Source organism: Solanum dulcamara, chromosome 6 (genome assembly GCF_947179165.1).
Source record: "Solanum dulcamara chromosome 6, daSolDulc1.2, whole genome shotgun sequence".
Taxonomy (NCBI): domain Eukaryota; kingdom Viridiplantae; phylum Streptophyta; class Magnoliopsida; order Solanales; family Solanaceae; genus Solanum; species Solanum dulcamara.
Genome location: NC_077242.1, coordinates 34533993 through 34550931, shown reverse-complemented (window position 1 = coordinate 34550931; position 16939 = coordinate 34533993). Strand labels below are relative to the sequence as shown.

At 36.2% G+C, this 16939-nt stretch overlaps 1 non-coding gene across 1 annotated transcript; it reads right to left on the bottom strand.

Moving 5' to 3' along the window:
• Window positions 1-6831: 6831 nt before the first annotated feature.
• On the bottom strand, window positions 6832-6938 carry LOC129893647 (small nucleolar RNA R71). The gene has a single exon (XR_008767536.1). It is a non-coding gene; the product is annotated as a small nucleolar RNA R71 (small nucleolar RNA).
• Window positions 6939-16939: the final 10001 nt, after the last annotated feature.

Here is a 16939-nt window from a genome sequence, read left to right as displayed (position 1 = left end):
GGACTTCATTTATTCTTCTTTTGATAGTTAGTTGGGGTAGCCTTGTACTTATCTTGACACCTTTTCTAGTATTGAGTTAGAGGCTTCATAGGCAGAGTTAGAGTTGAGTTAGATGGATTTATTTTATAGTCTATTTTTAAAACTTAAAATTTCATTATTGAGTATATGACATTGAGTCACATCATGCTTGAGTATTCTACAACATATTATTTCATTATTAAACCTTCCACTGAGAGTTTGGATGTGTGATTTGACCAAGTGATTCACTTGGGGACCAGCAATGGTATTCGAGTATCGGCTATGCCTTGGGTTCCCTCTGGAGGCATGAAATAACATACCTAAAAGCACAAGCCTAAAAACCTACTTGCAACAAGAAGTACTAGAGGAGTCAACTAAGCAAGGACAGAATACCGACTATCATCACTAACCACATAACATTATAAAGACTAATCCAACTCAACCTAATAGGGAGTACCAACAACAAGTCTAGAATAAGACACATGATTAACCAACTACCCATGCAACACAAGATAAACACAATTATAATCAAATAACCAATCAGACGCCCATTCCCCGAAAGGTAAAAACAACAAACACAAACCCCGGCGCCCATAAATCAGGGGTGCTAAACAGAAACCAAATAATATTGGTGATAGGTGATGTATATGAATGTAAGTTTGCAGTAAAACTAAAGTATCATCAGTAACCAGTGTCAACTATAACCAAGTGTATAAACCCTCCCCAGGATCCATACAGTTCCCTTATCTAGTGGTACTCATGGCCATAGGGGTCCATAGGAGACGTGAGAAGTAGTATATAATGTCTAGGACCGAACAAGGATTTACAACAAGTCATCTCTGGCATGGTACTAGAGGAATGAGTAGCAAAATAAAATAAGAAAGGGAGATGATGCACCGTCTAGTCTAGTAAAAGTTGAACACACCTCACATGCCTCAAGTGTTTCCAGCAGAAAAGGGGTACGCTCTTGACGCAATATAAGTCTCAAAAATCAATGAATCAAATAAGTCGAGATGGTACAACTCCCGTTAAAACCAGTTTAAAATAGTGTAAAATGTGAAAATGTGTTTTCTCAAAAATAGTAGTGAAAATCCAATGTATGAATTAGGATCAAACCACAAAAAACATGAAGATGCTTAACCAATGCAATGCATGCCATCACCAACATCCAAATAAGTCATATGCAATTAGAGATACAATACCAATCTTACTATGCTACCAAAGTAGAGGGAACTAACCTGGCATCAAACTGATCCTTCAATATGGCATGAGGTCCAACAATATAACAATAGCTCAAAAAAGCATCAAAACCCTACGTTAAACATACAACAAAGGAAATAAGAAGTGGCTCAAAATCAAATAGGGGGAGAAAACTCAAAGGACAGTGCCTTACCCCAAACATGCCACTCAAACTCAAAAATCACAAATAATCCAAACATATGGCTACAACGAGCCACTAAAATATTAGGCACTAACTAAAGATACACCATCCGAAATAAGCCCTACAGAAAGCCACACCTAGCTATAAGGATAATAGAACACATTTTAAGGCATCTAAGGCTCAAACCTAGCCCAAGGACACCAATTTCAATACTAATAAGGATAAACACGCTAAGTCTTACAACAAGCAAGGCCACAAGCCTAAACTAAGGGTTTCATAAGACTACGCTAGTTTAAGGCTCAACTGGAGTCAATAAAATGGGATAGAAGGAAGCAAACCTTATACTTGACTATTACCTATCCATATCTCATGTAATCCATACTTAAACATTTTTCTAATAAATCTTAATCAAAATACAAAATCGTAGGTTACCTCAAAGCCGATCATATGCACTTTGAATCTGCCAATTTGAAGCTTTCCACCTCTGGTCATGGCCACATAATCAAAATATCTATCACAATATTATTATGGATGTTTGGACACAAAATTCACAATAATCAGAGATGGACTCAAAATTGAGTCTAAAATGGGATTGTGGGACTATCACTGGGAATCCAAAAATTGATTCTGTGAATAGAAATCCAACATTAAAGTAAGAAAAGGAGACAGAGAGAGAAATCTGTTTAGGATAGAAATTATCTCAAACGATGAGTCTCTAATGAATCCCCCTTCCCTTGAAATAATCCAATGTGTAGCCATGCTAATTTAAGACAATATTTAACTTGAATCACCCAAAATGGAGATTTAGATCTCTCACAATCGCATTTTGAAAATGGGGAAGAAATTTGAAAATCATAGGGGACAGACCTTAAAAGGCCTAAAAATTGTCCATCGCTATCGCGAGTCCAATGAGTTGTGACTGCAATAAAGAAAAAGTAATGTTTTAGAATTTTTTTCATTGCTATCACGAAACCAATCATCATGATTGTGATGAACAAAATGGTAGGTACCAGCAAAGTGAAAAAAACCACCTAACGCTCTGATGTTCGATTATGCTCTCTAGATTCAATCGGAACCCTGTGAACACAAACCATATATGAAATCTGATTGTAAATGACATTATGGACTCAATGGAATCAAAGAAACAACAATTAGAGGTCATTTACTAAATATATTGACTGAAGTCAACACTTTAACTATTACAAAAAAAATAATCAAGTGCCCAAAATCAAAAAAGAGATCTCGAGACACAAACCAAAGGTTCTACTAGACAAATTTCAACATCCTAGAGCTAATGGAACTCATGGAATTCTCATATGACAAGTAATTCCTTAAATGTCAACCAAAGTCAACACTAGGCCTTTAAGCTTTCCAAAGTGCTCAAACTCAAATTGGAAGCCTCAAGACCCAAATTAAAGGTTGTTCTAGACCAAACTCAATGTTTAAGAGCTAATGATTAGGTTGAAATTCTCATACAAGGACATTTAGCAAGAATGTTGTCCAAGTGTAAGACTCCAGCAGTTGAAAAGTCAAAGTAAAGGGAAAACCTATAGAAATATTATTGCTGCAGGCTTTTACAAGCCAACGTAAGAATTGTAGGAAGACTTATGGTCAATATAAAGGTCTCGTAGGTAATATTTTAAAGTGCAAAAAATTATTTCAGTGTTGGGTTAGGCTACGAGTGGCATGTATGGACCGTATAAGGTCCTACATTCTATAAATGAGGGTCATAGGAAGGTCATGAGGGAATGGAAATTTCTAGTACTGAAGGTTATGTTCCACGAGAGGTCCTATGAACCGTAGAATATTTGATGAATTATAGGATGGGATTCAGAGAAGTGATTTTTTTGGGAGTTTTTGGAGTTGTACAGGATGAGAGAATTGACAAACCATAGAGTCTTCCACAAATCGTAGACCAGGGTTATGGGATCAAAGTGTAAATTCCAGTAGCTCTGGATTTTGTACATGGTTTCTATGGATGCTTTTGATGGATTGTAGAAAGTCTTACAGATGTAGGTCCTGTTAGTAGGTCACTTCGGAGAGAATTAATCTAAGGATATTTTGGATATTTTTCATTATTTTAACTCCTAAGATATGTGATTTTGGACTATTTTGGACCACCTATATCTACCCAAACCTTTCAAAGTTCCCCCATTCTCTCCCATTCTCCTAAATTCTCTAAGACATAAAAAGGTTTCTCTCAAGGGTCATATTCCTCTCTAGGCTAGGGTTTCAAAGAACTCAAGTCTTGTCTCAAGTTTCAAGCTAGATTTCAGTGAGATATATGGAAATTTCATCCATGGATTCTCAAATATTTTCCTCCTTTTCTATGAATTTCAATACTATTTTGTAGGATTTTGATGATCTTGCATTGGGTTCACTCAATTATGTTTTTATTCAATCTCAATAATTTTATTATGCATATATTGATCTTAATTTCATGTTTTTTATGAATTTTACATGAACCCACGCATTATACCTATGTTATGATTATGAGCCATGTTTTGAAGTCATCCATGCACTATGATTTTTATGATTATGATCTAAGGATACTTGTAGATGAAGTATCAATATGAATTTTATGAAAAATCTTATTATGATTAGGATTCTTTAGATTTTTTTATGAATATGTTATAAGATCATTATATGTTAAAGAGCTATTCTTATGATTTCAATATGTTAACATGAATTTAGTATACTAGATTCTTACAATTTTTTATGATTATGATATGTTCATGTTTATTTTTGATATTCCATTGAGAGCATCACCAAGCGCTGAGCGGACTTTGGGATGGAGGCTCTTCCATTAGTAGAGGTCAGGTCTCTAGAAGCAATCTCCTAGTTTAACGACTTGTTCCATCATTACTAAAAATATATGTGGTAAAGGTATATGAATCTTATTCTTCATAAGATTAGGATCAATTTCTTGGTACGCGAGTACATTAGTTGTGAATTAAGATCGTAAAATCCCTTATCTCAAAGTTAAATTAAAAGTATTTTTTTCTGATTTAGTTTCGAACTTAAGTTTAAACTAAGGTGAACTTCAAATAACCATACCTCTCGGTCTATAGTCAATTAGGTGGTCCATTTTCTATCAAATTATAGGTCCATGAGTCTTCTTTCCACTCCATTGAGTTTTTCTTATTTAGAGTTTGAAGTAAAAAGGTATGCACATTTTACTAAACATTGTGCGGGATCAGGCGCCATGGCGTGATTGGACCCGCCATAGTAAGGATTCGATGGGCCAAAATCGAAAAATAGTGTATTTTTATTATCTCCCTCTTTCCTTAAGTGCCAAAATATATGAGGGTTGACCTAGAAACCCCACAAAAAGCATTTCTAGGATTGGAGAAAAGGGATGAAAGGAATTCTAGCTCAAGGAAGGCTACAACCCACATATTTTAGGCCTTTCTCCATTGTTTCTCTTTTCAGAAGGTAGAGATCGTGTTATAATCCTTCTACAACTGCTTGACACCTAGGTAGGTGATCTTGGGTGCATTTATGAATCAAATAACCAAAATAACCCATGTTCATAGTAGAGTTTGAGAGCAAATTCTTATAGTTTTGTTCATTTTTATAATACTTGTGTGTGATTATAGCTAACCAACATGATTAGACAGTTTCAGGGCTTAATGAGGAATATTGAAACCATAAAAGATGTTCAGACTGAAAGTGGAGCTTGAAGATGAAATTGGGAACAATAGTGAAGAAAATACATTGTATGGGAGTGTGTCCACGTCGTGCATTTGGCTTCAGGTCGCGGACCTGGATAAGGATAGATGAATTTTCTCCTGATGAATAAAATGCAAAATTATATTGAGAAGAAATGTCTGAGCGTTGCGGACTTCAGTACAGGGATTAAAACTTTGCATTTTTCGAGGCTACAAATAACTTACTTATATTTTATTTTAAAACATTCATTTTTTATTTCACGTTTTGACGAATGAAGATGAAAGGAGAATTTTTCTAGGGTTTTGTTTGTTTTTCTTCATCATTTGTAAGTGAGTTTTTCATGCCATTAATTATGTGTTGGATTTTATTACACATTATGAGTGGCTAAAATCCCTTGTTCTAGGGTTGTAGCCACAAGAGGATGTTTTTAATATAATTTTCTTTGGTTAAAATGGTTTCTTTCATATAATTGCTCTTATGTTCTCATTTATACTATTTTAATGGCTGATCAACATTAAAATAAATTAGTTGTCTATCCGGAACTCGGCAAATAAAAAAGAGATAGAACACTAGAATATAAGGAGCATGTTTTTTCTAGAATTGCCTAGGATAATTCGTGTATAGGATGTCCATGACACATACTTATACACCATGCTTGGTTACTAGATAGGATGATAGGGTTAAAGCATCAGGTTGGTTCATGCCTATCCCCGCTCAACGATGTAGTTAGGCTATCAGCATAGGTAGGCAATTAGAGGTCTAGAGTACAAAATTATAAAATTAACCTTGTATATCAATAATTAAAAGACCCATTAGATGTCAAAGTGAAGTACGTTAGACCTGAAATCTGCAAGTGCTACAACCATATAATTTTTTATTCATTTGATCATAACTCACTGAAATTTTTGAGTCATTTCTTAATAGTATTTTTAATAATTTAGTAGGTGATATAATTGAAATCAACTCTTTGGAGCACATACGAACAATTTAGTCAATTGAAAATCTTAATCAAGTCTGATTAAAGTCCTTTGGGTTCGACAATCCAGTTCTAAAAAAAGCCACTATATTACTTATGAGACCATGTACACTTGCATGTGCTTTGGTGGCAGTAAGTTTTTGGCGCCGTTGCCGGGAACTTTAAATTTGGAAATTATTTATTTTTAATGTTTTTAGTTATTTGTGTTAGTATTAAAAAATTGATCTTATCTATGATATCTTACAAGGGAATTTTAAAAGGCATACTGGAAAGAAGTGGGAATATTGTAGACTCTCTACCTGAGCTGAGGAGATTTCTACATTAACAAAGGAGGAGTGTGGCTGCTCTATATCCAATACCACCGGTCAATCTTAGTGATAATAAGAAATTTCCTGTAGAGGTCCCTGCAAATATGGCAGCTAGGATGATATATGATGTGGCAGTTCCACTCACAATAAATGTTACCTCCAACTTTCAAAAACCGCCAGCTGGAGGAAGATTTGAACTGAAGCAAATTATGGTGCAACTATTGCACACTAACGGGCAGTTCACTGGATCGCCTCATGAAGATCCCCAAGTCTATATCCAGAACTTTCTAGAGATCAGTGACACTTACATGCCAACTGGGGTGTCACCTAATTACTTGAGGCTAACTTTATTTCCATTTTCTCTATTTGTGGGAGGCTAGGAGGTTGTTGAAGTCGGAACCCCTCATTCCATTACTTCATGGAATGATTTGGCACATAACTTCTTAATCAAAATCTTTCCTTCAGGGAAGACAGTAAAGCTAAGATCCAAAATCTAGAGCTTTAAACAGATGTCTGGTGAAAATTTATACCAAGCCTGGGAAAAGTTCAAATCTTTACTCATTAGTTGTCCTCATTATCACCAAGCTAACACGGTGCTGGTCCATACCTTCATTGAAGGGTTGGAACCCAATACAAAATTCCTCTTGATTTAGCTGCAGGTGGAAAGGCATTGGAGAAAATATATAACGATCTCTACACATTGCTAAACCATAAATCTCAAGGAAATACAGAATGTAATGGAAGAAACTCTAGGCTTGTCATTGAAAAATATGCAGGTATGCTTGAATTGATGCTGTGATATCTTTGATGGCACAGATTCCAGCAATGCAAAATATGATGTCTACACACTTTAATGACTTAGCATTGGGGCTAAAACAGGCTCCAGTAAATGTGGTTTATCATAAACAAATATGGTGCGAAGTTTATGGAAGCGGTGAACACACCTCAGAATATTGTGGTGCAAATCCTCAATCGATAAATTTTGTAGGGAACACATAGAGGGGTGGAGGCTAGCATAATTATGGCAACACTTATAACCCTAGTTGGAGGAACCATCCAAACTTCTCTTGGGGTAGAAACCAAAAGAATCAACACCAAGGCCAAGGTTAATATAGACAACAAGAAGGAGGACAACCTGCAATCAGCAACTCAGAGTAGCTAACAATTAGGTAGTGCAGGAAATATAAGTGTGGAAGAAATGCTGAAGAAACTCATTGCTAACCAAGCTAAGCTGGCTGCGGATGTTCGCCAATATCAAATTACTACTTAAAATTCAGAGAAGCAGGAGGGATAGCTAGACAATGCTCAAAATTCTCTCCCTCAAGGTGGTTTACGTAGTAACACTGATCCAAACCCCAAGAAAGTAAATGTTGTAAATACCCAAAGTGGATGCCCACTAGTTGAGTTAGTGCCACAAAGCAAAGGTAGTAAAGGTAAAGGTAAAGATGTAGATGTTGAAGCTGGTGAGCCTAGCATACTAAGAAAGAAGCAGGAACAAACAACAAAACCACCTCCCCCATTTCTACAAAAATTTAAAAAGAAGAAGGAGGAGGAGTGTTTTGAAAAATTCATAGATATGCTGAAATAGGTACAAATTAACTTGCCTTTGATTGATGTGTTGCAGGGTATTCCAAAATATGTCATATTATAGTTAACAAGAGTAATTTAGCTGAGTTTGAGACAATAACACTCACTGAAGAGTGTAGTTCAAGAATTTTGAAAAAAGTAAAGCTCCCAACTAAGAAAAAAAACCAGGTAGTTTCGCGGTACAGGTAACTATTAGTAAGTGCAATAATGCAAGAGGTCTTTGTGATCTAGGTGCAGGTATAATCTTGATACCTAGATCTATGCTTAAGAACTTAGGCGTGGGAGAACCTAAACCAACTACCATTTTATTACAATTAGTTGATCGTTCTATAGCTAAACCTGATAGTATTATTGAGGATGTATTAGTTCAAGTAGGATCCCTCATCTTTCTTGCTGATTTTGTTGTATTAGATTTTGAGCCTGATCTGGAAGTTTCTTTCATCTTGGGACGTCTATTCTTAGCAACGGGAGGTGCACTTATTGATGTAGCTACAGGTAGATTAACTACGATGGCACATGAGAAATTTGAGGTGTTTGATGTATATCAGCCACTGAAATTACCTACAGTCTATGAAGAGTTGTCTGTTGTAGCTTTCATTGATGAGAAAGTGGAAACTCAGTGCATTTTAGCAAAAGACCCTTTAGAGAGAGTATTGATGGTTCAAGAAATTGATGGTGACATATAAGCTAAAGAGCTAGCTAATGTGCTCAACATTCTAAATATCAGCATATGGAAAAAGAATATGGAGCCACTAAACCGAGAATTGGGTCCTTCACCCTAGCCATATCTAGAAGAAGCTCCTAACTTAGAGTTGGAGCCGCTTCCATCCCATCTTAGGTATGCTTTTATTGGTGTCAATAATACGTAACCTATAATTCTTTAATCTTGTTTGTCTGATATATATAGGTCACGGAAGCACTTAATGTTTTTAAAAGGCACAAGAAGGCAATCAGATGGCAATGGCTGACCTTCATGTATCAGCCCAGCTTTGTGCATACATAGGATCTTCATGGAAGAAGTACATAAGGAAAGTTCACAACCACAACACAGGTTAAACCCTATCATAAAAGATGTAGTGAAGAAAGAGATAATTAAGTAGCTAGATGCAGGCATAATATACCCAATCTCAGATAGTAAGTGGGTAACCCCAGTTCAATGTGTACCTAAGAAAGGGAGAATGACTGTAGTGACTAATGAGAAAAATGAGTTAATCTCCACCAGAAAAATGATTGGATAGTGTATATATATGGATTATAGAAAGTTAAATGATTCCATGAGGAAAGATCACTACCTAGTGCCATTTGTCGATCAAATGCTCGACATATTAGCAGGCCAAGAGTACTATTGCTTCCTAGATGGATACTCAGGCTATAACCAGATTACCATTGCATCAATAGACTAAGAAAAGACAACTTTAACATGCCATTATGGTACATATGTATTAAAGCGTATGCCATTTGGTCTTTGTAATGCTCCTGTCACTTTTCTGAGATGCATAATGGCTATCTTCCATGATATGGTGAAAGATTTTGTTGAAATATTTATGAAAGACTTTTTACTTTGGGGAGTCTTTTGATATGTGTTTGAAAAATTTAGAGAAGCTGTTAGCAAGGTGTGATGAAACAAATCTCATCCTAAACTGGAAAAGTGTTATTTTTTGGTGAAGAAGAGGATTATATTGGGGCATAAATAATGTTTCCCATGACTTACCATATTAAATTTCATAGAATCTTCTTTCCAATGCCACCAAGTTCCTCATTTGGAGTTCAGAGTAAAAGGTTACGTCCATTTTACTAAACATTGTTCATGCTGAGGCGCCATGGAGGGATTGGACCTGCCATGGCGAGATTCGATGGGCCAGAATTAAAAAGTGGAATATTTTTATTCTCCTTCATTACTTAAGTGCCAAAAAAGATGAGGGTTACCCCAGAAACCCTCAAAAAGATACTCTAGGCTTGGAGAGAAAGGGAGAAAGGGAAGTCTAGCGCAAGAAAGGTTACAACCCATATATTTCAAGACTTTCTCCATTGTTTCTCCTTTCAAAAGTCAGGGATCATGCTATAATCCTTGTACAACTGCTAGACTCCTTGGTAGGCTAGGTTTTCTCAATTTAGTAGTTATAAATTCATTCCCATCATTTAATATAATGTAGATTGATGGGATATTTTATGCCTAGGCCTTTGGACATGGAGTCTGGATGGTTAACTAATAGTCAATTGCTTTTTAGAGTGGGAATGTATAATGTGAGAATGATTATTATGTGACTAGTGATAGAGGTACAATTTTTGAATGTTAACCTTGGTGAAACTATTTAGAGAGCCAATGACTCTTGTGAGATTAAATGTAGACAATTGCTGGATTTTTATAAGATCCTGAAACTTATGGGTTATGGCTATTGGTGTGCATATAGGGCTAGGCTTATACAATAATTGTGTTTATTCATACTGATTATTCCCTGTAAATCACTTAAGTACTATGTATATGAGCTAAAGGGTGAATGTGAATGACTTCATTTTGAGCAATTACATTCAATGAGCCTATTACTTAATTGTGCAAGTATGTGAAATATTCATTGTGGATTGCGATTGTGATTTTAATTATGATTGTGATTGTGGTTGTGATTGATATATATATAGGATTTAGTGTCACATAACGGCACATATATATAATATTGGGTGTCATATTCTAACACACATAGAGATATATATATAGGGATCTGGTGTCATGTGCCGACACATATACATATAGAATAGGGTATCATGTGCCGACATACATACATAAAAGATCGGGTGTGTCAAGACCCAAGCGTAGGTCCTAGATGTAACACGGTGAATAAGACACCCGGATGTACCTCACCCAAGCCTCTTAGCATCGATTTAGCTATTCATAGTTAATGACATACAATAACAAGCAGAAATAAAAAGGGGAAACAGGACTAAGAGAAATATCATAGGACAAGAGTCCTTACCAACTTCAAAAACATTTTCCATTCGTGTCCAAACATACCTCTACAAATAGACTTGGCGGGGATTAAGACATGTCCCTAGCTCACCCTAGAAATAAATGTCAAGAAATACCTTAATAGAAGTTTCAATGTTCTACATAACATAGGCTAGAATTAAAAAGGGATGTTGTTCCCAAAACATGGAAACTTACCATAAGCAATATTCAAACTAATTTGAGCTAGCCACGTGGAGGAGATCGAGGAGAAACACTAGTCCCTGGTAAAAGTATGTGTTATTACTTTTAATGTACTAAGTATATGAGTATGCTATGAAATGAAGAACATAAGAGAGAGACATGTATAGGAAATATGCATAAGTCAATGCATGCATGAGAAATCATCATCTGAATCATTAAAGCATTCATTTTATGGGAAAGCGACCTTAACCGACATTTAACACCATGCAAGCTATTACATGGAATCTAACATAAGCCCCTATGTTGGCATGGGGAGACTACTTGTCAGGTAGAACTCTGTTAACTTTACATTCATTCTTTAACTTTGACTGTAAGGGTTTATTGTGGATCCACTAGCTAAAATAGTTGACAAGGGCCCTTATAGTGGCACATAGTTAATGCAACATGAGGCTTAACTTAAGGACCTCTTCGGTCAAGCCCCCATCTATATACTACATTTTGTACTAGTTCAAGTCCCACGAAATAACATTCAAACATCAATATATCATAAACATTATATAACTTTAACATTAAAACATCATTCGGCAAAATCGCTCATTATAACCTTTTGGTTATAATATTATCATGGCTGTGATGCGCTATTTACCATTCTACTAATGAACCTTGATTTATAAGAAAATTAGGTCTATAATCAGTGATGGTATTCCAAGTACCATGCTAATCGGAGCTTCCTTTTTTTTTTGAAAAAATATTCAAAAGCATTGACGGCCTATAAGGATGTCATACATGAAATATCATAACCTTAAATATTTTATTTGATTCAATGTGAGGATTGTTCTTTCACATTGAAATCTTACTTTGGCTAAGAAGCCTTTTGATCAATCAATCATTTCATAAAGACTCCCCTTCATAAGCATTTACTTCATAATATTCAATGGATTCAAACTTCATTTCAACTTTACTTTATCATAGGAAACTATGTGGGTTCATTTCGTAAAAACTTTTCATTGCCTTAAAAGAATTCTTGCATGCATGAGAGTAATGGAAATGCATAAAATACACATTCTCAAAGAACCCACCATATATGTCTTAAAACTCTTTTCAAGCCTTCATATAAGCACTTTAATAACATTATAACTTCATGAAATCAAAAGTCAATATCCATCAATATATGTAAAAAAACTTCATATATATCATAATCTATGCATTTAAAGTCATTATGTAAAAGCCCATAAGATTTTATCATATTGAATGGAAATACTAAGTTGAGAAAATATTTGGGCTCCATGGGTGGAAGGACCCATGGATGAAAACCCATATACCTTGCTTGACTTCACTAGGAATTGATGAAAACCCATATACCTTGCTTGACTTCACTAGGAATTGATGAAGAACCTTGAAGAAATTGGAAACCCTAACTTGAATTTGAAGAGAAACCTTGAGGGACCTTGTGAGTTCTTGCCTTAGATTTTTTTGAGGATGAATTGAATATGAGGGGGGTCTTGAAGAGAAGAGTGTCTACAGGCTTTGAACTTGGCCATGAAAGGGTCTAGGTTTATTGAACTGAACTTTGAAAAAGACACAATTGCCCTTCATTTAATCTGGAAAATTATCCCTACATAGCCATTCTAAGGGTCGTCGTCGTAATGTCGAGTCATGCAAATAACCCATCTTGCAGGCCTGAGAAAAGAGCCTGAAAAATAGTCTCTGAAGTTTAGAAATGACTTTGTATACGACCTGTTCTCAAGGAAATGACCCATTCCTTTGGCTCATCCTACAGGTCCCCAAAACCTACAAAATTCAAGTCTCTGAAGTTTTAGGACGGGTGGTCTATATGACCTGTCTGAGCTTTTATGACCCGGTCTGCAAGTTTATAGACTTGACCCTGAGGGGTCCTTCAAACTTTGCCTGAACTTAGCTTACGAGGGGTTGCTACGACCCGTCTTCTCGAGGACGACTCATCTTGAAAGGTCGTAGAACTTCTCCTGAGGGGATCTCCAATTTTCTTCTCGAAGGGTCGCTCTACAACCCAACCTTACGAGTCGTAGAAGTCCCTACGAGCCATAGAGGGACTCTTTCACATGGATGGGTTCAAAATTTTGAGACTTTTCTCTTGGGTTTCAACTTTCCGACCTACGGGGTCTTACACTATCTCCTCCTTGGAAATATTTATCCTCAAATAAGATTAACTTATCATAGGAAGGACGCGGGGAGAGGACTAGCAACCCAATATGAACATGATGATATCTTAAAATGCATGGAACAGGAAAACTTCGACTTAACACAAAAATCATAACTTTGAAATCAACTTTTTTTCATGAACATGCATGCACATAAGGACTTAGGAAAACTGAAACATAAGAGTCTTAAACATTTAAGCATGAATAACTTAGCGCCTTAGTCTTGAATAGAGTGAAAAAATGAGGGTAAAGTTCCATCATATCTGCTTCCCATGTAGCACTCTCAACTTGTTGATTTCTCCAAAGGACTTTAACGGATGCAAATTCCTTGTTCCTCAATCTCTTGACCTGCCGATCTAGGATTTCAACCGGAACCTCTTCATAGGTCAAATTATCTTCAACATTCACTATCTCCAATGGCACAATGGAACTAGGATCTCCCGCGCATTTTCTCATCATAGACACATGTAACACTAGATGAACTAGGGATAACTCCAATGACAAATCACATTCATAGGCCACATTACCAAAAAGCCTTAGGATCCTATACCTCTATAGGAAAATCTATCCCGAGAGTACTACCCCTTACTACCATATTCCACAAAACTTGAGACCTATTAATGAAACACCCAATACATCATACATTCACCCACATGCCAATAATACCACATTCAAGCCTAGTTCTACAACCATTCTAATACACTCATTTGAAACCTTTAATGAGAAGTCATCAATAGCCTACTACCATCACTCGTATACCTACAAACACATATTCAAGACTGCCATTTTAACCACTTTATGGATCCTTTGAAGTCATAATCACTTAAGAAATTTCATGCCTACCTTAACATCTCTACATCAACATTTTCATTAACTCCTAATAAGAGAACACCAATATACTCTAACCTATCTATTACATGCAACAAAATGCGGTCTATCTCTTCCTCTACATCCATAGCCTTAAATGGAATAAGCATACTTCAATCATCATAATACGGAAAACGTACTCCTTCTTTATCTATCATTATTCGTCTAATATCATCAACCTTAGAACATATAACCGACCTTGATAACTAGGTACTCTATTTCCCCCTTGGGAAAAGACTTCTACTTTCTTATCTCCCACCAATTTCCTTCGACTTTACAAATAAAGGATCAATGTCTTGTTTGACTTAACATCTACTACCAAAGATGATTCGAACATAATTTACATCACCATAATCAGAACCACACAACCTCACCCTAATCTAGCCAACCGATGAACATCCCTTACAACTCTCTCTTCCATTCATCAACATGAGCCACACTCCCTATAAACACCCTACTAAGAACACCCACCACACATTGGCCTTACCCAGATGAGAATGCACACTCATTAGCTATGGGAGCTGACTCAAGAGTAGGACTTTTGGGGTTGACATCTCTAACCCACACAATATGATAAATGCAAGCTTTTGAATTAACTTTCGGGCCTTAAGACAAGAAATAACCTACCCTTAACTACTCAATCATGACCCTTCGATTCTATAATAGACTTATTTGGGAATTGAAACTTGACTCTACCAGTTTTATAATCTGTAGAAGCATATGATGCATGAAACCAATCCATCCAAAATGACATTAAAGTCTAAAACCTTTAACTTACCAGTCACAACATCGGACGAATCCTCTAACTCTTGGTGTGTTTGAAGGGAACAAAATTTGTCTTAGCGTTGATTGCCACCCAAAGTAGTAGTATTTTGATTTGAATAACCTATATTCTGGGCTAGAGTCTGAGGTCTAGTACTACTCCTACACTGCCTTATATGAGGACCCAATTTTCCATACCTAAAGTAAGCATTCAACCCCACTAAGCACTCTCCCCTATGGTTTTTCCCACACTTGGAATAGTTGGGAAAAGTAGATGCACTAAAACTACCACCGGGCTTGGATTGAGAAGTCCCACCTTCACCTCAACCATTCTTGGATTGCCTCCCTTTTTTGGATGCCACTAGACAGTCTTTTTCCTTATGTCCACTTTTTCCACAACTATAACAACTCCTTTTGGAGTACATGCACTCCCTTAGATGGTTCTTACTGCACTTTCCATATGAGAGGAAGGATTTTTCAATCCACCATCCTTTCTAGAATAAGGGACAGACGTCTCCCCCTTTGACATCTTCTGACGGTTAAAGTCATTACCTCCAATTCTACTTCTTTTTTCACCTATTTCCCATTCTTAACATTCGGGTTCACAAGAGTTATTTTGTGTTGATTCAATTGAGCAGTCATAGCTCGAGATAATAACATGAGGGCATAACGAATCTCCACATTAAAGATATCAATATTTGAGGATGGGTCATCAGGAATGGAAGGGCTACTATCTCAACCAATCTCCTAGTTACTTTCTTCTTGATGAGATATTTTTTGAAACACATAGGGAGTGAGTTAGAAACAATCCTTATAGGGTTCAACCCTATCGCATGATAGGATCATGAAAGAAGTGATTCTTTTCTTAAAATCCTTATAGCCTCTTTATAGTTGGGGCGTGCTTCACACCGATGAATAAGACTCTACTCGATACGGTATGCTAGACTTAAAGGACCATTTCAAAATCTCGAGCTCTGATACCAAGTTTGTTATGACCCAAGCTTAGGGCCTAGACATAACACGGCGAATGAGACACTCATAGGTACCTCACCCAAGCCTCTTAGTATTCATTTAGCTTTTTATAGGTAATGACATACAATAACAAGAGGAAATAAAAAGGGGAAATGGGACAAAGGGAAATATCATAGGACGAGAGTCCTTACCAACTTTAATACATTTTCCATTCGTATCCAAACATACCTCTACTAATAGACTTGGCGGGAGCTAAGATATGTTCCTAGGTCACCCTCAAAATAAGTGTCAAGAAATTCCTGAATAGAAGTCTTAATTTTCTACATAACAAAAGCTAGAATAAAAGGTATGTTGTTCCCGAAATATGGGAACTCACCATAAGCAATCTTCAAACTAATTTGAACTAGCCACATGGAGGAGATCGAGGAGGAACACTAGTTCCTACATGGTGATATCATGTAGGCAAAAGTATGTGTTAGTACTTTGAATATACTAAGTATATGAGCGAGCTATGAAATAAAGAACATAAGAGAGAGACATGTACAGAAAATATGCATAACTGAATCCATGCATGAGAAATCATCATATGAATCCTTAAAGCATTCATTTTGTGGGGAAGCGATCTTAACCGATATTTAAGACTATGCATGCTATTACATGGAATTCAACATAACCCCTACATTGGCACGAGGAGAGTACTTGTGGTAAAGAACTCCGTCAACTTTACATTTAATTTTTAACTTTTAGTCAAGGGCTAATTGTGGATCCACTAGCCTAAAATAGCTGACAAGGTCCCCTATGGTGGCACATAGTTAATGCAATATGAGACTTTACTTAATGACCCCTTTGGTTGAGCTCCTATCTACATGCTACATTTGGTGCTAGGTCAAGTCCCACGAAATAACATTTAAACATCAATATATCATAAACATTATATAACTTTAACATTAAAACATCAATCGATATAATAGCTCATTAAAACCTTTGGGTTATAATATTATAATGGTTGTCATGCCCTATTTACCATTGTACTAATGAACCTTGATTTATAAAAAAATTAGGTCTACAATCAGT